A 24,804-nucleotide genomic window follows, 5' to 3' on the forward strand; every position below is an offset into this window, starting at 1 on the left:
GCTGTGTGGGGGAGAAAAGGTAGAACCTTTTCTGTGGAGCCTGGGGAGGAGCAGTGTGGCTGGGGACCAGGGAAGGATAGACTTGAACCCTATGGCCTTAGCATTGACCTTATTTTGCAACCATGTGCTGGACAAACATCCTGCTTCTCTTGTGCAATGTGGCCCTGGACCCCGGGCTTATGGCAAATCCCAGGGAGCATTGCTGCTTGTTGAGCTCTGCAGCAGAAGAGTTTAGAATTCAGATTTGGAGAAGACAGGAAGGAGAACGCTTCCTGGAGGCCCAGGGCCATTCTGGGGTCAGTTTCTAGAAGTTTTAGCCTTGGATACAATTGGCTTTTTTTTATTCCTTGGGGACTCTAGACTTGCCCTCAGTCCACAGCTCTTATAGCCCAACTCATTGGCTCTAAGTGTAAGTGGCCAGCATGGTCTTTGCTTGATGGACTGAAGCATTTGGATAGCAGTTCTGAGAAGCTGGTGACACTGGGCTTGGGGTAGACCCCAGCAAGATGCTCCTCTGCTTATCTTCTCTGAACTGTACCTAAGAAATGAAGCTTAGCAGGTAGGCACAAGCCACATGTTCATGCAGATAGAATGCTATTTCCAATCTTGAATCATTATGATGGTTATAACACAATAATTCTAGACTTCTAACATGTCAATGGGGAAACTGGTCCTCAAAATAGTCACAATACGTGTCTGGGTTCCTTCAGAGGAGGAAGGGAGCTGGAACCCTGGTGGTCATTGGGTATGCTACATACCTGGGAAAGGTGTGTTTCAGATGTGTCATTTTATACCAGTCTGGGGGCTGCATTCTCTTACTCTTATTTTACAGTTGGGGGCCCAGGTTGAGTGGTAAGGTACAGAAGCTGTGATTCAGCCTATGGCCTGGGGCCTGTGCTCTCTCATGACACCATCTTTCCCTTGATGCCCAGCTGACTCCCTGGGAGGGTTTTATTCATCTGTCTTGGGGTAACCTGGAGGAGAGGCACATGCTTGGCCTCTAAGCATTGAATGTAGATCTATGGTTCTGTCATGGATGTAAGCTTCTCTCCTGGGTGCCCGGCTTGTTCCCAAACATGTTCTATAACTACATGTTCTTTTAAAATATATTTTGTTTATTGTTTTTATTTTATGTGTATGAATGTATTGCCTGCATGTGTGTAAGTGCACGCGTGTCCTGCAGTGCCCTCATGGGACAGAAGAGGGGTCAGATTCCCCTGGAACTGGAGCTACAGATGGTTGTTAGCCACCATGTGGGTCCTGGGAACTGAACCCAGCTCCTCTGCAAGAGCAGCCAGTGCTCTTAACTGCTGAATCATCTTTCCAGCCCCAACTACATATTCTTGAAGCAGAGAATAATGGTTGCTAGGGGTGACACAAGGATGGGAGAGAGTCACTATAAAGGGTAACACAAAAGAGCTCTGTGGTGAGTGCATAGTTCTGCAGGAAGCTATGTGTGTGATAACATCTCATAGACTCTCACACACATACACATAACTATGTGGATAACTGGAGAAATTTGAAGAAATCCTGGACTGGACCAGTGTTAATTTTCTGGTTTTTATCTTGCACAATACTTGGGGGCGGGGTAGGGGAAGGTACATGAGAAGTCTCTGCATATTTCATCGTAATTTTCTGTGAATCTACAATTATTTCAAAGTGAAGAGTTAAAAGACACTGTAGGTCAGAAAGTAAGGGAGTGCTAAAAAAGCTCTTGACTTTGATGGAAACATGTTAGAGACACACAGGGTCTAGTGAAAAATGTCTCCCCAGCTAAAGCTGAAGCAATATGAGCAAAACATAGCTTAGATTATGGACCAAGACATAAAATTAGCACCCATAAGTCCACACACACACACACACACGCACACACACACACACACACACACACACACACACATGATTAAATACATAAATAGAAAAGGCACTCCTTCTTTGCAGAATAATTCTAAATAATTTATCTAGGTGTTTAACCCTAGTCTGCATATAACGAATTTCTCCAAAAGAATAGATATGGGGAGGGTGGGTAAAACCACAGCACAGAAAATGAAGCCTGATGAAGATCACCTGCTCAGGTCTGACTGCGTCGCCCAAACTCCTATGTTGGAATTTAACACCCAAGGTGATGAAATTAAGGGGTGGGCCTTTGGGAAGTGCTGAAGTCATGGGGGTTCTGCCCTCAGGAGTGGGTGAGTGCTCCTATGAAGGAGGTTGAAAGGCGTACCCTAGGGTCTTTGACCCTGGCCCCTTTACATGGGAGAACATAGCAAACGATGTCATTGTGGAGGCAGTGAGCATTTCTCTTCAATATTGATTTAGTCGCTGGCTTCTTGGACTTGGACTTGGACTTCTCAGCCTTCAGAACTGTAGGGAATATACTTCTGTTCTTACAAATCACCCAAGCTAAGGCATTAACAAAGAACAGCACAAACAGATAAGATGCTAGACTTAATAGACATCAAGGTCAACACAAATATGACCAATCATATCTATTCTTGCTATGAAATGTCAGGAATGACACTAAATCTCCATATTTACCACCTGCAAACCACCATATAACTATAAAGAAAATCAGACAAATCCTTCTAGAGGGACATCTTACAAAACACTAAGCAGTAGTCTTCGAAACAGTTAAGTCATTCAAAGCAAGGAGAGTTTGAGAAAACATCACTGAACATGCCTAGGGAGGCATGGCACCCCAATGTGAAGTCTGTCCCTACCTAGAGTCCAGGAACATTAGGGGAAAACTAAGAGATCTGAATAAACTCTGGACTTCAGCTGATAATAAGTTATCAGGAGTGGCTCATTAGTTATAACAGATGTACCATAAGATGTCAACAACAGGGACACTGTAGGGAGTGTATAGGAACTTTCTGTGCTACCTTCTCAAAACCATGTCATCAAATAAATGATTCCTCCCTTTCAGTCAGGTTTGTGTCAGAAATGAGGGTCTGAATGATGCAGTTTTGAGGAAACCATCTTAGGGATGGGTGTGTTGCTGGTTTTGTGTCACAGAACATAGACCTGTACATTCTCTGAAGTTTAGCAGGGTCAGTTTTCTGTTAGATAAATCGGTCAGGGAATTGCCACAGAACACACAGGAGGACTCCGGTAAAGTAAAGTTTATTGTGGAGGGTCTCAGGGGCTGGCATTCAGTTTGGGAGTAAAAACAACCAGCATCCTGATGACTGCTGGGGAAGTTCTTATAGGGAGTTGGGGAATGTGGGAGGTGGCAAAAATAATCTTTACAGTTTTGGGGGAAGCAGGGGTCTGCACATTGTGAAGCTTATCAGGGGGAAGCAACTTGATCTAAGACAGCTCTTTTGGTCATGGGGTCTTGGGTCATGGGTACAAGGGGCCTCTTTTTCTGTCTGCAGATGGTCAGCATAACTGTTGACTTAGCTCCTGCTTTCCATGGGGACCTGCAAAACTTGTTCCATGGGGGCTGGCAAAATTACAAGGTCTTGCTACACTGGAGGAGGGGTTGCTATAGGCCTGGACTCATCATTTTCTAGAGCCCCTGTTGGGAATAGGCTTACCTCTTCTGATTTATTCTGTGGCTCAATTCTAGTAGTGAGACTCAGTTAACCAGAATTGTCTGTTAGGCAGAGTTCCCATTCCAACCAAAATTTTGTCTTCCCTAGAACCCTCCACATTATTCTGTGAACTTTGCCTATGTAAGTTCTGGTGTTCATAACCATCCAGTTAGGTAGGAGTTGATGCTCCCTGTTTGGGATGGAGAAATGGAGAGACTCAGAGAGGTGACAGGTCACTCAGCTAGTGATGGGTCAGAGGCCAAATGCAGAGCTATGGTCTTCTCACAGTGTGACATTGCCTTGTCCATGACCAAGATGGTCCTGTTGAGGAATTTCACAGAATCTTGGACACAGACACTGTGTTACTCTATTTTTGATAGCTAATGTAACAGTATTATGGAGGTACAAGGTTGAGGGACTGATCTGGTGGTAGCCTTCTTGCTGGCAGAGTTCAAAGGTGGTTCAGGGAACCACATGGAAAGGGACAGAAAGTATATATGTGTGTGTCTTCTGGTTGCTCTCTTCTTTCTAAAGCCAGCAGGATTCAATGATAGGGGCTCTATCTTCATGACCTTGTCTAATCCTGAGCTCATAAAGCTTTTACCTCTAAGCACCATTGTCAGATTAACTCTCTAACCTTTTGATACCTCTCAAAGGGTATTAATTCCAATGTATGAGCCTTGAAGGACACCTGCAAACTATATGTAAACCACGGCAGTCAGAATTCCTTGTTCTTTCTCTGATCACTCCGCTTTGCAGAGGTGATGAATGAAGATTCAGTTTCTCTAATGAGTAAAGTCTTTGGAATGGGGAGGGGAAATGGATACCATCACAGGATACATGATAAAATCTATACTATAAACCAAGTTGGGAAGAAAAAAGAAAACAACAACTACATATCAGTCCCACTGTCCTTACTCCTGTTTCCTGGACAGACATAACTAATCAGTTCTGAACTCTTGCCTACATGCTGGTACTCAGCCTGACAGTTGCTGCCTCTGAGAGCACTGGATAGCTACCACTGTTTCAGAACTGACATAGAGATACTCCCTGCCCAGGTATGGGCACCATGAATTTATACTGTCAATATTTGGAAAACAAGAGCAGGTACAGTCTGGTAATCTCATTTGTGGCTAATGCTGTCATCCCAACACAGTACTATTCCTGTGATCTTTAATTAGAATTCACATTCACAACCATGCTCTCAATGTGATATAAGCCCATGGTGTGAGAGGGGGCAAGCATTGTAGGACTGCTAAATGTCTGGGGGGGTCATAGTGTCATCATTTTTAGTGATACTTCTTGGTAAAGCTTTATGGGAGTATGCTAGGGGGTTTGAAGCCAGCCACCCCAGAAAGGTGTATTATGGTTTATCCTTGGTAGAAGTCTGTGACAGAAATAATGCCTGAGGATGAGCTTTGTAGCACATAAGACTGTGATCTAGCACTTGTAAGAAGCAGAAATCACTAAGCTACAAACTCAGGATCAGCCAGAAAATGATGCTGTGATTCCTGGTTCACCTGTTGACCTCAGCAAGCCCAGGGGATCAATAAAATGAAGAAGGCCATGCCTAAATTACAGAGTATACACATTAATCTGGACTATGAAGCCAAGTTACCAGTGGCTAGGATTTATGGGATTTGTCAACCCTGCTAAAAGCTTTAAAATCATAACACTTCTAAGAGGCCCACAAGCTGGGCATTTAGCTTGATTTTTATTTATCGACATGTTTGTCTTTAGTTATATTTTCTCTTCCCGCTGCCACACCTCTATACTGAGAGATGACAGGGCCACACATGACCATAAACACATATGAGCATCACGCTCTTAGAGTGGGTGTAAGAAAGTTTCCCAGGTAGATAAGGATGGAACGGCCTTGGAACTATACCATGGTCCTTTCTTTCCTATCATTCCTAAGGATGTCACCACTTCTTTGTTACATTCTTTATGCTTCTTCATAAGGCAAAGAAGGGAGACATCCATCATTGCCTTGCCCCAACCCTCCTAACCTAGTCCAAGAAGCTTTGATGGCAGGAGAGGCCTCCACTGTATTCTATTAGGCAACTGCAGGAAAGCAGTTGATGTTTTGGGACATGGCACAGCCTCCTCTCTCTTGAGGGAGTGTGGTCCATCTGTGTCTTAGTCCATTCAGCCTACTGGAACAGATCACTCAAGACTGGTTGGCTTAAACAACAAAAATTCATTGCTCAAAGTCCTGGAGGTTGGTACTGGAAGTTCAGTCCCTGCTGAGGGTCTGCTTTCTGGTTCATGAAATCATCTTCTGACTATGTACTCAGGAAGATGAAAGGGACACAATAGTTTTTTTTTTTTTTTTTTTTTTTTTTTTTTTTTTAAAAAAAAAAAAAAAAAAAAGAGGACGATAAATCTTTCACTGTGTTTGGTTCTCTTTTAAAGGGCCCCAATCTATTTTTGAGTGTTCCACCCTCATCACTAAGTCACATACAAAGGCTCCCTCTTAACATTGTGGATAAGAATGTCAACATATGAAGTCTGAGCAACAACAGGTATTCAACCTGGAATTGAAAAAATTGCCCTGAGGATGGCTCACTGGTTAAGAGCTTATAGCACTCTTGCTGAAGACCTAAGTTCAGTTCCCAGTGCCCATGTTAGGTGATTCACAACTGCTTGTAACTCCAACTGCAGGGGGATCTGATGCCTCTGACCTCTTCAGGAACCTGCATTCGCATGCACATATCCACATACAGACAGCCACACATACACATAATTAAAAATAAAGTAAATCTTTAAGACTTAAAAATAAAAAGTTTACTGACAGGTTAAGTTCAGGGACTGCCAAGCTGAGGTTGTTAATGTTGCATGATGAGAAAGGCCAATCTCACTTTTTGATGCTGGGAGTTTAGTGAAAGATTCCAGGGACCTGAATGGCATGGAAAGTCAGCTTCTATCAGTGCTTCTACCTACTTCGTAGATAGGATGAGAGGTACAACAGGCTTCCTGGGGTATGCCTGGCTGCTGTAACCTTCCAGAGTTCTCATGAGGCCAGTTTGTCACCAGCCCATCAGCGTTATCTATTAGGTAAAGTTTGATGCTAGGTCACCTCTGAAGCTGTTAACATCACATTTTTAGAACTCAAACTTGATTGCCTTAGGCTTGGGCATTAATGTTTCTTTTTATGTGTATGTGGGGTACATGTTTGAGGTATGTGTGCATATGTCTGTATATCTGGCACATGTGTGTGTATGCCTGTGCGTGCAGGTGAGCACACTTTTGTATGTGGGTATGCACGTGTGTAGAGGCCAGAGGACAACCTCAGGCGTTGTTCCTTAGATGCTATCCACCTTGCTTTTGGATACAAGTTCCCTCATTTTCAGGGGCTTTGCCAAGTAGGCTATGCTGGCCAGTGAGCCCAGGGATCCTCCTGTCTCAGAGCTGGGATTACAAGTGTGCTGTTTCACATGGGTTTGGGGAATTGAACCCGGTCCTCATACTTCTGAGGCGAGCACTTTACTTACTGAGCCCCAAACAACTCATTTTTATTCTATAGAAGCATGTACCCATGTACAAAATGAAAACAGGTTCCAAATCAGTGTGCTGCTCCTGTGACAAAATTTCTTGGTCTACCCTGTAACTTGCACAGATGGACTTTCATGCTATGATAAATGACAATGTCTTTGTCATCCTAAAGGGTGGATGTGGCACATTATGATTTATAGGTTTGCCTTCTCTTGGGACCTACCCACTTGCTGATGTGTTTTTGGTCCTGCAGTGGGCTCTGTGCTGTGTTGCTAGGCTCTTAACCTGGCGTAGGGTTCCAAGAACATTTGTGGGGCACTCATTTCTCCCTGCTCCCCACTGTTTGCTGGCCTAAGTGGTCTCTGAAGTTTCTCTGTCCTCAACAGGTACCATGACAACCTGACACACTGGGAGGCTTAAGCAGCCACATCCACCTTCGGTGTCTCCAGGCTAGCCAGGAAGCCAAAACTAAACACAGAAGAGGAAGCAGGCCCCTTTCTGTCGGTGCTCCCCTCCTGCACTATTTCTAAAGCTGGCAGACACAGAAACAGTGTGAAGCTCCGATCCATGCCTGCGTTGTTGAATCAAGTCTGGAAACTGACAGATGAAAGTGCTGCTTGGAGATGCAAAATCAGGTTGAAAAGAAGAGTCTGGGTTAGAGCAGCCCCAGGTTTGGGTCCCAGAATCTTTTTCTTCTTGTACAGAGCCCCTTCCTCTCCAGGCAGGAGAACAGCTGGAAAGACCATTCCCTGCTGTGCCCCCTATGCCTATGATGACACTTGGAGGTATAAGATGCTCTATGAAGTACCACACACTGCCCCTGGGCTCTGGATGAATGAAAGCTGGTGTCAGCCTTATTAGTAGGTACAGTGGTTTGAATGTGAAATGCACATATGTTTGAACACTTGTTCCCTAGTTGGTAGTGTTGTCCCTCAACATCTACTGTAGTGGTGTTTTGGGAAGTTGGGAGGTTTAGGAGGTGGAGCCTCACTTGAGAAAGTGAGTCACCAGTGGAGTGTGGGCCTTGAAGTTTTATAGCTCAGTCTAATCCCACTTTCTATCTTCTTTCACTTTGGTTTTTTGAGACGTAAGGGGCCCTAGTCACATACTCAGAGCTGCCTCCTGCTGTGCCTTCCCTGCCATGACGGGCACCCACTCAAACTATGAACCGAAATAAATCATTCCTCCCTTGAGTTGCTTCTTGTCAGGGATTTGATCACAATGATGAGAAATATAGCTAATACAATTAGTATGGAAGAGAGTTCCAGGTAGGAGAGAGACTCGGGTGGTGAGGAGACCTGCTCCAAGGCCTATCCTTAGACATGGGGTCCAGTGTTAAGATGAGCTCTTTCAAGTGACTACAATCAGGGATCTTCCAGAATTGTCACAGTGGCCATAGAGTCCTGTGGGTTCCTTGAGGGCATCTTCTCTCTATCGTGCTCAGGTTGGCTCTTGAAGTCTTCATAAACTTATTGGATGACAGTTGGGTTTGTGCTAGCTTAGCAAAGAGGAAAAGGAAACTATTCACGTGTACAATGGTAAATATGTCCATGATGGGAGGCCTAGGGATGTGATTTTCTTTCATGCAAGACATTTGATAAACTTTGCAGGTTAAGCAAAACAGTGTCTATTATTCTGTGAAGTCATGCCCATGTCTGGTGTCCATGTCCAAGATGCTGAAGACAACTCCAGGTTGCTGGGGTGATAGCATCAGATAATTCTGAAATGCAGTTCTTGTGCGCCAACTCGTGTCCCCAACTGCAGAAGCTAACACATCTCCAGCTGCCTTAGGTTTGGAAGACATGAATGTTTCCACATGGCAATTTACTGAGACAGTCTGAATCACTTGCTTTGAGGATTTCAATTAATATAAGCTTCCCCCTCCAGAATATTTCCTACCCTCTAGTCTACCTCTTTCTTCAGGCCTTCTTGCTACCCAGACTTCCACTCTATTCATTCTATTTTCATTTCCATCTAGGGTCTCTCTACCTTGGATAGACATCAGTTCAGAAGGGCAGTAGCTGCTCCTCTAGTTTCCTGTTATGACCAATTGACTGGCAAGATACCGAGTGCCAAGTAATTGCAAATTACAAATACCAAGGTGAGAATTTTTTAAAATATATGAATTCAAGCCAAACGTGGTGGCGCACGCCTTTAATCCCAGCATTCGGGAGGCAAAGGCAGGCGGATCTCTTTGAGTTCGAGGCCAGCCTGATCTATATAATGAGTTCCAGGACAGCTGGGGCTACAGGGAGACCCTGTCTCAAAAAGCCAAAAAAAAAAAAAAAAAAAGAATTCAATTAATATTCAGGTTAGTGGTTGGCAGCAGAGAGGCCGTTGTTATGAAAATTCACACTATAGTAGAATTTCATGGCTGTTTACTTTTATTAATAATTCCACTTCCAACCCTGTTCAAGTGCCTGCCCGCCTAACTCCTGCAAATGTTAGAGGGTCTGTTGTTCTCCACAGGTCATGTTCCCTCCTCAGAAACTACAGTTAGACTGCAGCATGGAGAACTGAAGTGTTCTACAGAAGATAACACAACGGGCAGACCAGACCCCAAACTTCTGAGCCAAAAACCTTCCTTGCTTTTCAGAGAACCAAAGAGAGTAACTATGCTATATTGTAAAATCATAATGTCAGCAGTGTATCTATTGATGAGTTAGACTATTCAAATATTCTCAGGAAAGCATTTGTGGCTAGATTCCAAATATTCAGCTTAGATAGAGATCACAGAACCAAGAATGTCATCTGAAGAGGCATAGACTGGTCCTCCAGAAGGACAGATGATCGCTGACTACTTTATGCCACTTACATCCCTACCCCTGACTACGTAGTTATGAAGTGGGCTCAAGCTTTTAGTTCCAGCTGGAATTTTCTGCTTTACCCGAGCTAACTTCCCACCTGTGTTGAGAGCTGAGTTTTCAGGGAGAGCAATGTTCTCCTTGGAGCCACAAACACTGACCTGTAACAGATTAGTGACAGGGAGCCCCATGTCAGGAGAAATCATTGTTTTCTCAGGTTCTCTACTTTCAGGCGTCAAGAACAACTGAAACAAACACATTTCAGACTGGGTTTTTGTAGCAACTAGTACAGTACCAGGGACAGATGAAAGCTAAAACAAGCACCCATATGAAGGGAAATGATTAAAGTCTGATGATTTCAAAGACTCCTTTTAAATCTCTTTTTTAAAAATCGAGGCAATATACTTACATTATCTAATGATACCTTCCTGTTTCCTAGTGCTGTAACCTAATTGTAGATCTATGCTCTGTGTCCTTCTTGGATAAACAGACATGTTGAATGAATTTGTCAGATCTGGGATGCTGTATTAGTTACTTTTCTGTTGCTGTGATAAACAACATGACTAAGGCAACTTATAGAAGGAAGAGTTTATTTGGGCTCACAGCTCCAGAGGGATAAGAGTCCATCATGGCAGGGAGGCATTGTGGCAGAGGCAGCCAGAGCAGAAAGCTAAGTGCACTTATCTTCCATACTCACAGGAATTAGAGAGAGCAACCTGAAGTGGGGCAAGGCTATGAACCTTCAAAGCCCATCCACAGCAACCTACTTCCTCCCTCAGGGCCACCCCTTCTAAAGGTTCCATGATCCTCCCCAATAGCGTCACCAACTGACCAAATGTTCAAGTATATGAGCCTATGAGGGACACTTTTTCAAACCACCACAGATGCTGATGCTTAACATTGTTAAAATGGCAACAATTTCCAAATTGATCTACAGATTCAAATTTCCATCTAGATTGGCTTGCAGAAATTGACCAGCCAACCTAAAATGTACATGGTACCTTTATTAGTTACTTGTAGGAGGAAGGATTATTTTGGCTTATGATTTCAGGGCCTATCAGTCCATCATGGGCAGAGAAGGCATGACAGCAGGAGCAGCCCAGTCTGGGTGGCAGGAACTGCAGCCAAGGCTGTTCCCAGCTGCAGAGAGCTCAGTTTAATGGATATGATCTTCAAAAATGGGCTCCTACTGATCTACTTCCACCAGCAAGTCCCCTCTTAAACTCTGAGCAGCATTCAAAACAATGCCATAAAGTCTGGACCAAACATTGAACACATGAGCCTCTGCAGAATATTTCGGATGAGAACCGTAATGGAACCCAAATATTCAGAACAATATTGAAGGGCAGAGGTGTAGGGCTTATACTTTCTGAATTTCAAAATTTTCTATTGAACTTTAATGCTGAAAGCAGAGTAGTACTTGTATACTGTAGAACTATCAATGGAGAATTCAGAATGCAGAAATAAGTTGTTATAGTTACGATAAAGTCATTTTGGGGGGTCTTTTTGAGACAAGGTCTCCCTGTAGCCCCAGATTGCCTGGAATTTGCTATGTAGATCAGGCTGGCCTCCATCTCACAGAGATTCGCCTGCCTCTGACTCCCGAGTACTGGGATTAAAGGCAAGCACCACCATACCTGGCGTGGTAAATTCATTTTAAACAAAAACATCCAGATGAATCAGTGAGGAAAAAATGATGCTCAGAGAAAGTGGACATCAATGTGAAAAGGTCGGGTGGGTGTTCACCTGCCATTTGACTTTCCTAGGGTGAGATAAACAAATGCCTGTTCACCTAGATAGGGTGCCAACAGACCAAAGAAATTTCTACCTTTCAAAGAGCTCAACCTAAGTCTAGCTTGGTGAACCAGTGAGCTTATTAAGGCTATTTACAGCAGCATTGGTGAAAGGGTGCTTACAAAGATAGCTGGGTCACCAAAAAGCCCACCCAGCATGGGTGATGGATGACTTATGAAAACTTTGGTGAAGTTTCTGAGCCTAATAAGTTTCATTAGCTTCCTGAGTCTTTCGAACCTCCCACTTCTTTCCAGGTGGGAAAGCTCCATAAAATCCATTCAAAATAGATATACAACCTTATCTCACATGATACATGAAAACAGAATCCATAAGGAATCTAGAGTCACTCATAGTTAATACCTTACAAGAAAACATAAGATTAAATCTTAGGTCAGACAAGCTTGTCTTAAATATAACATGGAAAGCATAAGCAACAGAAAAATTAAGCTCAATTTTATCAAAATAAAAGACAATTCCCCAAAAAAACCAATTTAAAAAGAAATAAAAATAATTTCCATTAAAAATACATAATTAAAGAATGTAAAGACAATCCACAAACTCAGACAAAATATTTGAAAATAATTTATCTCATGAAAGACTTAAACCTAGACTGTAAAGAACTCTTGTGACTTGTGATGGTTAATTTTGGGTGTCAACATAACTGAATTGAGAGTTAGGTCTTAGACTTGCCTAACCTCATACTCTGTGGGTCACAGCCCTGCAAGGGGGTCACATAACTGGATATGGGTTTTGAAAATATTTAGTGATAATAAAAAGTTTCCAAATATGCAACATCCAAAAATTAATTCAAAATCAAATGTGTAATAAATTTGAGATGTTTGTAGGAGTGCTTGCCCGAGGTACCTTGCCAGACTTCAATGCAGCCTTGGTTCTGAACTGTGGACTGTGCTGTTGTGTGATATGGCACCTTCTTGACCATAGCTATGCTATGTTAAAATTTAGGCTGACTCTAGTCTCTGAAATTATCAGGCAGTTGGCCCCGGGTATGGGAATGCACATCAGCAGGACCCCAGTTGTCTTGGGAACAGGTCAGCGTGTTCCTGAGTACACTTGCTAACTGCAGATTTATGGCTTCTCTAAAATAGTAATTGTTACTTAATAAAATAGAAATTGTTAAGGGGGTTTTGCACCTGTAAGCTTGGGAACTTAACTTTTCATCCCTAATTATGGTTTCTCTGTATAAAAGCTTACCCTAGAGATGGCTCAGGGCTACACACTTAGGTTCTGACACCCTTGTGTAGTTGCTGGCCAGCAAAGACTTTCATTCAACAAAACTTTGTCTGAGTGGTCTTCTCTGGTGAAGGACCTCACAACAAAGGTGCCACACAATACCAGTGAACAAGGTCTGGCACACCTATGCTCAGATTTGAGACTAGTGTATGTTATGAATTACAGTGTTTTAAAAACCGTATATATGAGGTTTTTGTTCTAGAAACAATGGTTTAATAATGACAAAGGAAGACTTCTAATATTTTTTATACCATTATTTCTCAGCGTGGAGGTATTAAATTAGTGTATCTTCAGATTGTATGGTGTTAGAATGTTGGATTTTAAAATTTGATGTTTGAGTCACTGAGTTCCATTTAAAAAATCATTAAGGGGCTGGAAAGATGGCTCAGTAGTTAAGAACACTGGCTGCTTTTGCAGAGGACCCTGGTTCAATTCCCAGCACCCACATGGCAGCTAACAACTGTCTGTAACTCCAGTTCCAGGGGGTCTGGCACCTTCTTCTGGCCTCTTTGGGCATTCCAGGACACGAGTGTACTTATATGTAAGCAATACACTTGTACACATAAAAGTAAAGATAATTAAATAAAATTAAAAAGAAGAAGAAAGAAAGAGGAAATGAAAGAAAGGAAGGAAGAAATAAACAAACAAATTAATTAATTAATTTAAAAATATCCCTAAATAAACTTTGGCTTGGGATTAGGAGAGAATTTCCAACAATCTCTGAAATGGCCATAAGCACATGTCTACCATTTTGTACTATGTATTTTTGTGAAGTTATGTTCTTGGCATTGAAGATTATAAAATCTAAATGCTGCCAGGTGTGGTGGTACACACCTTTAATTCCAGCACTCAGGAGACAGAAGCAGGCATACCTCTGTGACACTGAAGCCAGCCTACTGTACGTAGCAAGTTCCAGGCTAGCTAGGGCTAAAGGGAGACTCTGTCTCAAAAAAAATTTAGATGCTACCAAGTGTGGTGGTGCCCACCTTTAGTCCCAACACTTGGGAGGCAGAGGCAGGAGGATTGCTGTGAATCTGAAGCCAACTTGGTCTATACAGAGAGTTCCAGGCTAGCCAGGGCTACCTAGTGAGACCGTGTCTGAAAAATCAAATCAAATCAAATCAAATCAAATCAAATCAAATCATCAAGTCAAATCAAATCTAAATGCTGATCAACTCTGAAAAATATCGAAGATGTTCTATGTCCTGCAGTATCAAATATTCAACCAAGATTTAATTCTTCATGCACAAATAAATACATTCATCTCTTAGAATGCAAATTTTATTACATCTTTAATAAACGGTGGAGTTACATATACACTAAAGAATTGCTTATAATAATTTTTGTGACTTATTATTAGTATATATTTGATTTGTATACCTATTTTTTATGCTTATATACCTGGGGATCTCTAAAGCTTCTTGGGTTATAAGGAGAAAATAATTAAAGAAGTCTTGATCTAGAGAATTGGTAAAGCATCATTTATGGGTGGTCTTTGAGGTTGTTTCCGTGGAAGATTAATATGTGGGTCAGTGAACTCAGTGGGGGAAGACCTGCCCTGAAGGTGGGTGACACAGATTAGTTTGCTGTAAGGCTGATGGAATGAAAAAACTAAAGGAGAAGTGTGTTGCCTGACTCCTGTCCTCTCCTGAGTAGATATGGTTTCTGTTTTGCCTGATTCCAGATTCCAGATTCTTTAGCCCTTGAACATGAACTTGCATCAGCTTCTCTCTGTAGAATTTTAGAGTCTTTTGGTCTCAAATTATGGCTGCGAATTTTTCTCTTGCCTTGTTTTGAAGCTTCTGGTTACTTGGACTGAGTCTGGCTCTCTAGCTTGCAAACAGCCATTGTGAGACTTTTCAGCCTCTGTAATCATGTGAAGCAATCTATTAAATCTCCCTCTACAGTTAATATAGTCCATAGGTTCTGTCATTTTAAGTTATTTAAAAAATTTTATTTTAAAATTTATTTTAAGGAGAATAATTTCTATGGCAATGTATTGTGTATTTTCAGAACTCAGCTTTTGAAAAAGTTATTTGCCAGTGAATTACACATAATCTGGAGGTAACTAATGATCAAGACAGTAACTTTTTGTTATCACATACATTAATACATCAGACTGCCTGGTGATAAGAACAGGAAGTAGAAATTACTTGAGCAGTTCAGGGTAGAAAGACCCCAAAAGAAAAGCGACCAGTTTCTTTTTTGGCTAAGAGCTGGAAATGTCCTTGGACCTACCGGTACACTTCTCTTTGCCTGAGGCCAGAGATGCCAGTAGTGTCTAAGCCAAAAATGTCTCTGGTTCCACCATATTGAGAGGCTAGGGATGCCAGAATCAGGAACTGACTTTTTTCCTTATCTCTTTTCCCTGGAAACTATACTGAGGATGTGAGCACAACCTTGAGGGACCTGGATTTCTGGAATGGGAATTGGGTTGGCCAGTTCATCTCCCCCTCCCTTCCTCTACCCATTTAAAGCCTTATTACCTCTAGGGCAGCAGGACTTAATGGCATTTGACTCCCGGGGTCCCCTCCTGTTGTACAGGAGCTCTGCCTAATTTCTCTCTCCTAATCTTCCTATAAGACAATACTTCTTTCTAAAACTCACCCTCTGTGGTCCATGAATTTCATTCTTTGACTTTGCAAGAGGTGGCTGTGGTGGCTGTTGAGTTTCCAGGACGCTAGCCACTCACAAAAGTGCTGAAACAGGTTCTCCGTCACTCTCAAAGACACCTCAATATCCCATGTTACCAGGGACCATTTTGAAGTTCTGCTATATATAGAACATTCCAGCTCTTGTGTAACTCAGATTGCTTGACAAAAATTGGCAGAGATCGGCACCTGACAAAGGCTGCACTTCGTTATTGGTCGTCTCCTGTGAGACTAGTTATTTGAAATATCTCTCTCAAATCCTTGATTTATTTCAGTTGAATCTTTTTGTCCTTCCAGGAAACTGTGATGCTCACCAGTGGTCATCAGCTTTCCTCATCACTGCTGGCAGTTCAGTTATCTGGTGTATCAGTTATTGCTCTCACTGCTGTGAAATACCTGACAAGAAGCAACTTAAGGGGGGAAGGGCTTATTTTGGTTCATAGTCACACAATCCATCATGGTGGGGAAGGCACAGCAGCATGCCACAGTCAGAAAGCAAAGAATAGACAGGACCTGTGGCTGGGCCATAAAACCTTAAGTGAGGCCAGAAGGTGGCTCAGTGGGTAAAGGAGCCTGTCACCAACACTGATGACCTGGGTTCGATCTCAGTGAGGCTCCACCTTCTAAGGGTTCAACAAGCTTCCCAAACATCACTACCAGCTGGGGACCAAGTGTTCAAACAATTCAAACATATGAGCCTATAGGTGATGAATCATCTGGGCTTCAAAGGGCTTAGGTAGCTCCACCCCTCCATCTCTGCTACCTGTAGCACATATAACCTCTGTTAGGCTAGCTCTACTCTGGGCCTGTACCTTTCCTCAGCAGACATCCTTTGTCCTGGCATCTCCAGCATCTTGATGTCTTCATTGCAACTTAGGCTTCACTTATACAACTTCATGTAGTTGCCTGTCAGAGCCTCTTTGCAGGGAGTCTGACCCTGCCAGAAGTTATCTGGCCTCAGTAGCTCTCTAGAACCTTGACACTGATTCCATGGTTTTCTTACTTTTGCAACTTTAATGCATGCAAAAACAGTACCACATGAATGACACTGTCAAGTTCCGCTGCCTGGTCTCCTTGAGCCACAGCTGTGGCAACATTTTGTGTGTGTGCCTTTCCGGCTGACCCTGGAAAAACAGTTCCCTAGGCATCCATTTTAAAGCTCAGAGCCCCTTCAGTGGTGTTCTCAGTTCAGGTTCTTGTTGTTCAGATGAGTTTTCATTTTCACATGTTAGAGCCTCCAGTATGTAAATGAGCTTGCCTTCAGGTCACCTTTCCTACTGTTCCAATGTAGAGACCCAGTCTTTTTGTTAATGGTGTTTATTTAACAGTTACTTCTGCTTTCCAACCTGCATTGTTTGTAACTTTTAAAAATATTTATTTTAATATATAATTATGTGTATGCATATATATTAGTGAAGTTGGTGAGTTAAAGGAGGGCATCTGATCCCTGGAGCTAGAGTTATAGGCCAGTGTGATCTACCTGACATGGGTGCTGGAAACTGAAATCAGGTCCTCTGGAAGAGCAGCAAAACCACCTTTCCAGCCTGTCTGAAACTTTAAACTTGCTCCCATTCTTCCTCGCCAAGTTGTACATTTTTCACATTTTTCTCCACTTTTCCCTCTCTTTTACCGTAGATCTGCTTGAGAGCAGTGAGAAATAATCATGAAACAGCCTGAAGGCCATTTTGTCCTGAGATTTACTCCACCAAACAAATTAGTCCATTACTTGTGAATTTAGCCCCACTTATTATGATGGCTAGTGTTAACTGTTAACTTGTGACAGCATCTGGAATAACCTTGGAGATGGGCCTCTGGGCATACCTGTAAGGGATTATCTTGATTAATTCATTATGATATGGGAAGACCCATCTTGATTGTGTTAGACCATTTCCTGGGCAGGGGATCCTGTGCTGTATGAAATGGAGAAAGTGAGCTGCACACTTGTGTGCATTCATTGCTCTCCTTTGTCGATGTCATGTGACCAGCTGCTTCAGGCTCTTTCTCCCTTGGCTTCCCAGCCATAATGGGCTGTACCTTGAACTTTGAGATAAAATAAACCCTTCCTTAAGTTGTATTTGTTGTCATATTTTATCAACAGCAACAGGAAAGGAAACTAAGACACTCAAGTGTTAGGACACAGGCAGAATGCAGCCAGATTTTTTGTCAGAATAGAACATGAGTGACCTCTAGGCCAGTTTCCAATAGAGTCCTTGTTCCTTTCTGACACCTCATAAACTAGGCCTCCACTGTTTACTGTTCTCTTGACATCTAGTCATCCAAACTCCCAGAATGACACACTAAGCTCTGCTTACAGTGTTCTGGGGTTTTCTAGCCCAAAGTTTCAAACTCTTCCACATTCTTCCAACAAACCGTTTCTAATGACTAATGAACCACACAGTCAGGTTTATCATAGCAACACCCCACTTCTTGGTACTAATTTTCTGTAATAGTTACTTTTCTTATTTCTATGACCACATGCCTGTCAAGAAGCAACTTATGGGAGGAAGGGTCTATTTTAGCTTACAGTTTAAGAAAGGATGTAGTTCATCATGGTGGGGAAGGCATGGTGGGCATGAGTGTGAGGCAGCTGGTCACATTGATCTACAACAACGAAGCAGAGAGCAGGCAGTAAGTGGAACCAGGCTACTAAATCATGAAGCCCACCTTTAGTGACCTACTTCCTCTAGTAAGGCTCTACTTCCTAAAGGTTTCACAACATTCTAAAACAGTGCCACAAGTTGGGGTTTACATGTGCAAACATATGAACCTATGAGGGACATTTCACATTCAAAGCACAACATCTGGTCAGTGTGGACTTGTAATCTCTTGGTATGCTGCCTATTAAACTCCATTATTATGCTAAGGTCATCATCACCAGTCATTACAAATCTCAACATTTGCTCTCAGTTCTTATTCCTCATAAGTCTCCGAACTGTCTTGTGTTCCTCCAGGGTTGTGTGAAGTTCTTTGTAGTCTACGTGATCTCTTGGTTTGCTTTAGCCAACATCTTGATTCTTCATTCAGTTCTTGTTTTTTTCCCTCTCACATTACTTCTACTATTCTAAAGTTGCACTTTTCTCCTGAAGAAATTTTGTCGGATTGTCATGGCCTCTTGATCTTTCAGCAAAAGTTTTAGTATTAGTATGCGTCTTGTCCATCAGGCAGCTCATTTTTTGGTTTTACTGGCAGCCAATAGCTCAAAAGAATTTTGACTTGATTGGTTGGAGAACGTCATAAAGTGTCTGCTCTTCAGTGAAGAATAACAAGAGTTGGCGAGGTTATGGAGAAATTGAAACTCATACATTATAGGTGCCTGAAAATCTATCGACACTTTCTCTGAGAATTAATAGAGTTATCCTGCAGTGTCAAGCTTGGAGACATGGTGGATGTTATCTCCTTAACTTCTGAGGGTACAGAAGCAGACAGCAGAATTGTAATGAGCTTTCCATGAGAGAAAAATTGGGTGCCAAGAAGAACTTCCCAGGGTTCACTGGGGCTCGTTACTGACCTTTCCCTATTGATCCCATTTCTGTTCTCTATTCTCTCTTTTAATCTAATATGCTTATGGTGATAAACATTGCTAAAAGAAAAAATTGCAGCAAATGTGGTTGCAGCAAATGTAGTTGCAGATCTTAATTGGCTTTATTTGCAATTATATAAGCAGGCATCCATCTGAACCCAAAATAAGTAGGCAAGTCATGTTTCTGTCAGAGAGAAAAAAAAGTAACATAAGAAAAGTGATCTGGAACAAGCTGATTATAGCTAGTTATAGTCTGTATTATTTGAGCAGTTGGCCCCTTAGGATAGGCTGAGACTTAGTTACTTGTTATAAGAATAGGTAGAGTAGGTTACAGTCTGTTTATACATAGAGTTACAGTTCATTGTGCATGGAGAAGTATTTACTTTAGGTAGTTAGTCAGATATTATCAGGCTTGAAGATCACAGAGGATGAATCTTTCTTTTATAATCAGCAGCTTGTAAAATCAGGAGCTAAAATTCCAGGACTTTGAGTTCTAGTCAAAAGAATGGGCTCTGTGTGTATCTCTGGCCCTGGGTAGAGACAAGAAATTCTAAACTGCCTAAAAGATCATAAGATTACAGTCTATCTGGAGGCTTTCTAGTAAAGAACAAAGACACACTGTCAACCCTCCTTTAAGAGTTAGTCCATATGGGCCTGCCAATCACATGGACAGGAAAACTATTCCAGAGACTATAAGAAGTGGAAAGCCTATCCCAATAAATAGATCAGCACAAGGGTCTCTGGCCATTGTCCATTCTCACCCTGTGTGAGTGTGAGAGTGTTTTCCCCCATAAAACCAGAGGGAGATACTGGTAACATTGAGTCCTCACTTGAAACATGTCTACAGGCAACTTTAAACCAAGTTTAATTTCATCAAACAGTAGGCAAGTTATGTCCTCTCTTCCAACACTTAGAGTTAAATGGGTCCCAACAAAAACAGTATTTGCAGAAAGCAAATCCCTAACTGAAAACAGAACCCTGGGAAGTGGTCCTGAAGCTGACCTATTGCTGCCTTCACTTTGGTGCAGGCTGCATTTCTCCATGGGGTGGAAAATGGTCCTTTTCTCACCATTCCAGGTCACTTGGTGACCTTTGTAGCTCAACTCCACCATATATACAGATGAGCAAGGCAGGACATGCACGCTAGAAGATGGAGGAGGCCCCAGCCACCAGGGGCCCTTCAGTGAATTTATCTGCAGCAAGGAGTTTCATCTGGTAAAAACAAGAAGATGATGGCCCCTCATGAGGGACTGTTTATGGAGTATTCCAGATTATACAGTGTTCTTTCAGAGGGCAGGGACCCAGGTACAGATGCTTTGGAATGCCAGCCACCCCATGCTGGCCAACCTCAGGTGGACGACCTTCAGATGTTTTCAGCATTTCTGATAGCCCTTTAGATGTGGAACTGCCTTTAGTTGTGGAATGTAAAATGCTTCCTGACAGGATTAAGCTGTGCACTAAAGAAATAACTTTTTAAAAATTGTGCAAGAATGTCCCTGATGGGACATTCTCCATATGCTCCGTGACTCAGAGTAGAGTCCAAGGAATTGATTTTCCTCCCTGCAGCTTCTGTTAAATTGTAAAAACTCTTTACCAAAGATGCTGGTAGGGTGGATTAGAGTGCTCTTAAGAGCACTGAGACTTTATCCCTAGTTCATAAATCAGTGTTTCTCAAGGCAAGGCCACAGAAAACATTTGTCCCATGATGGCTCGGGGTGTTTGTTAGACATGCCTCATTCAGGCCTCACTCACACCCACAGCCTTCTAGTCTTTAGGTGTGGAGGTAGAAAGTTTACACTTCAAAATCACAGCCTTCTAGTCTTTAGGTGTGGAGGTAGAAAGTTTACACTTCAAATATTTACATTTTACATGTAACACCCTGTCTCTCATTGACAGTCCTCACACATACTGATGGGGACACATGTGCCTTGGTAGTGCCTTTCCCCCATGTGCTATATCATTCCTGGGTGAAAATGGAGGCATGACAATTGTTGGGAGCTATTAGTCTATTGTGTACATTGAGCTGTGGCAGCCTCGTTTACTGAGTTTGTGTTATGCACACCAGTACCTAATCTGCCTAATCAGGAGGAATGTGTTTATATGGAGAGCCTCACAATACCTGACCTGGAGGCAATAGTGGTAAACAAAAAGATCAAAGAAGACTTTGAAGTATCTGACTGCTCCTTGACCCTCAGATACAGGTGGGAAAACCAGCTGTTGATACGAATTGAGTCTTCTGTATAAAAAGGCAGAGCAGAAATAAACCGGGGCTGCAGGCACTACTGTCAGCCCTCCCAAGCATCAAAAAAAAAAAAAAAAAAAAAAAAAAAACAACACAAAAAACTGCCAATGCTCAGTACAAGTCTGATTCCATAATCCTGGGAAATTTAATTGTTGGTTTTTAACTGTAGGTCATGAGGAAGAATGACAGTACTCATTGTACCAAATAAGAGCACTGGGGAGTCATTCAGCTGTTCAATATTCTTCTATCACAGGGCTGCTTCACTATGCCTGTGGACATTTGCTTGGGATTTTGTTTACAAAATCTGACTCACATTTGAAGAACCCACAGATTGCATCACTTAATTTATGTCTTCCCAGCACAGCTAACCTCAATCTTTCATTTCCTCTCCCTGTCCCTGGCCACTGGGGGTGGATGAGGTGTTTTCCCCTCTAAGCCAGTGCTTCTCAGTCTTGGATGCACATTGAAACTACCAGGGGAGCTTTTAAAGATACTGATGTCAAGGTCACAATAGAAATCAATTACATTTGGATTTCTGGAGGTGGGACCCAAGTATTAGCACATAGGCCTTCCAAAACCACAGATTCCATCAACCACATTCCATGAGTTACAAATGAGTTTCAATCAGCCACGAATTGAAAACACTCAGAAAAAATTTCTTTGGCAAATCTGATCCCTGTCTTGAGCAACTGCAACTGTCCATCTACCTCCTCCTCCACTACCTCCTCTGTATGATCTCCTGTCATAGTCTTGATCATCATAACCTCGCTCACACCCTCTGCGTAATAATCCCTACAGCTTGAGCTGCCACAGGTGGGTCTCCCATGTAAATTCCTGGTGTTGGAGTATGTGGTCTTTTTGTTACAGAGAAGTCAACTCCTGTGTCTATCAAGCTCGATTTCATTGACACTTTCTGGTGGAAAAGCTTTTGTTTTTGCCTGCTGGCCGTTGTGAATTCATCTGTCCTGTTCCATGTAAGCTCATCTACCCTATTGTTGCCACTGCTGCTGCTGCTTCTCTTTGATGACATCAGAACCCAACTTCTTCAGCCTTCCAATGTGGAATGAAGACCAGTGTTTCTCTAGGAACCCTCCAGGCCTTCAGCAACAGACTGGGACTGCTGAGGCATCCAGCCTTGTGGACGAAGCAGTTACCAGTTCTCAGCCTCTCCAGTGTGAAGACAGCCATTGTTGGACTGCCCAGACCACATCATGTAAACCAATCTAATGAATTCCTTTTAAATGTGTGTTCACTGTATTGCTCCTGCTCTAGAGAGCCCTGACTAATAGAGGGGATCCCATAGGTTCTACACAAATACTATGATATTCTATATAATGGATTTAAACACCTGAAACAATTTCCTGTGGTACAAAAGGATGATCATATTTTCAAAGCTCCACAGGTGATTTAACTGTGCAACCAAAGGCTATTTCCTCCATTTCTAATGGAATTTCAGACTTCCCACACTGGGGGTGATATTCTGTCTCCATATTCTTCCCCATCACTGGACTGTACCATCCCACAGTCCCATTCATCCCTAAGCCCTGGAGGGAACACTAACATTGTACTGTGCAGATCCTCCACCTCCAGTCACATACTGTACTTGGCTCTTGCTAGGCCCAGAGTGTTCTGATCCCCTCTGCAACTGAGTTGCCAGTTTGCTGCCTGTGGATTCTTTTCTCTCCCAGCCTTGCCTTATGTCCTGATACTACCAAACCACATAATTCCTGTCACTAGATTAAAACTTTGAAGCTTACCTCACCAAGAATATGTTCATCTCCATGAACTATTTGGGGCAGTTCACCTTACTGGCCAATGCACGAAGTAGCATAAGGAAAGAATTAGATGAATTAGTGACTAAACTGACATTCTGTGTTGAAAATAAGCCTGGGTGCTTTTCCCCTGGATCCTTTGATTCTCAGGAGCTCAGAGAAGTAAAGGACAGAAGAAAGTTTTGACAAAAATTTGGCTAGGTTTCAGCCAAGTTAGTTTAATGGTGAATCTGGCAGAGAAGCAGCATGGAACAAATTTGCTCATTCAACAAGTAATTTACTGACCAATACATATTACATGATAAGCCTTGTGTAAAGTGCTCAGATGCAATAGTGAACAAGATGGATTAAGCACTTGTCCTCAGAACTTACCTTGAGGTAAGGGAAGTTGCCAGTTAAGTGTGCTAATATATCAAGACGCAGATGTGATGTCGTGGTGGGAGAAGTCATCACTAGGGCTTTGTCATAGGGACTGAGGAGAGCTGAAAGATAGATACAGCCAGTCCCCCATATCTACAAGTTCCACATCTCTGGATTCTACCAATCATAGTTGAAAAATACTAAAACAACAAGAAAGATGGTGTCCATGCTGAGCAGCCATGGACTTTGTTCTCATTATTCCTGAGCACATTTCCATAGCATTCCCATCGTGTTGCTATACAGAGAGGGAGTATGGATGCAGGCTCTAACGACATCATTTTATATAAGGAATTTGATCACCCATAGATGGGGGTTGGTGTGTCCTAGAGGCAGCTACCCATGGCTGTCTCACTTAATGGACAAAGGGCTGGAAGGACTATGGTAGAGATGATTGTCAACACAAAGCTTTTGTAAGGGAGGGGCTAGCATGTTGAGACCTACAACTGAAAGGCTCTGAGCCTCCCTGAGGTTCATCTAACAAGGCTAGGTCATGTAGAGCCTCATTGCCATGTTCCCAGAGCAGCAGGAAGCCACAAGTGTTGCCAAACATACCTGTAATCAGTTGATCACCTAAGTGCATACTGAGGACAGATGGGAGTCGGAGGGGTGGAACACAGACTGTTAGCTGGTGTTCTCCATGGTGGAGACAAGAATAATATTTGTAGGAAAGGTTTGATTGCTCAGTAGTCCTGCTAACGCAGACTAGGGTGGCACAAAAAGGTTGGATAGAAGAGAGAGGATTCCTGAAGCATGTAGGAGTTGAAGTCCATGGGGCCAGGCAGGGGACTGGTAAGTACAGTGGGTGGATTTGGTTTGCCCTCCCCTCTTGCCTTCTTTCTGGGGTTCAGTACAGACAAATCCCCTTTCCAAAGGCCTTTGATTTTGGACTACTAAGCAAGGAGTCTTTTGTAATACAATGCAAAAGGAACAAAAGGGACAGAGATTTGTTTTTAGTTTAAAGACACAGGAGTTCTATAGAAGTACTCTTGAAGGTATAAAAGATTCCTTTGCCCTGGAGGTGTTTGATATTGAGGCTGTACCAAAGGGAAAGCTTTGCTCTCCTATTCACTAGGTTCATCCCAAGCCCCACTGCTCTTGCTGTGGAAATCAAAGACAGGAGTTAGCACTCTTGAGGTCAGGAGAAGCAGCAGCAGGTGGTATGACCCAGGGAGCAAGGCAGTCACAGGGGATGGGATCTTCTCCATCAGGGGACAGATTCAGGAGAATACAGTAAGGACACGGCAGTGGAGTCTACATGGGCCAGACAATGAATAAGTAAATCTACAAATACATAAGCCTAGGGCCTGGTTTACCCTGAT

The 24,804-nt window shown here is 42.6% G+C and overlaps 1 long non-coding RNA gene across 3 annotated transcripts; it reads left to right on the plus strand.

Moving 5' to 3' along the window:
• The first annotated feature begins 224 nt into the window (after positions 1-224).
• LOC115068748 lies at positions 225-23,316 on the plus strand. Of its 3 annotated transcripts, none has more exons than XR_003848091.1 (4): positions 225-296; positions 7,418-7,895; positions 9,010-9,132; positions 22,161-23,316. It is a non-coding gene; the product is annotated as an uncharacterized LOC115068748 (long non-coding RNA). The 3 variants fall into 3 exon arrangements; XR_003848090.1 differs by having other exon boundaries at positions 236-559; XR_003848092.1 differs by lacking the exon at positions 22,161-23,316 and adding an exon at positions 9,501-10,298 and having other exon boundaries at positions 236-559.
• The last annotated feature ends 1,488 nt before the right edge of the window (positions 23,317-24,804 follow it).

Source organism: Nannospalax galili, unplaced genomic scaffold (assembly GCF_000622305.1).
Source record: "Nannospalax galili isolate Female #2095 unplaced genomic scaffold, S.galili_v1.0 scaffold768, whole genome shotgun sequence".
Classification (NCBI taxonomy): Eukaryota; Metazoa; Chordata; class Mammalia; order Rodentia; family Spalacidae; genus Nannospalax; species Nannospalax galili.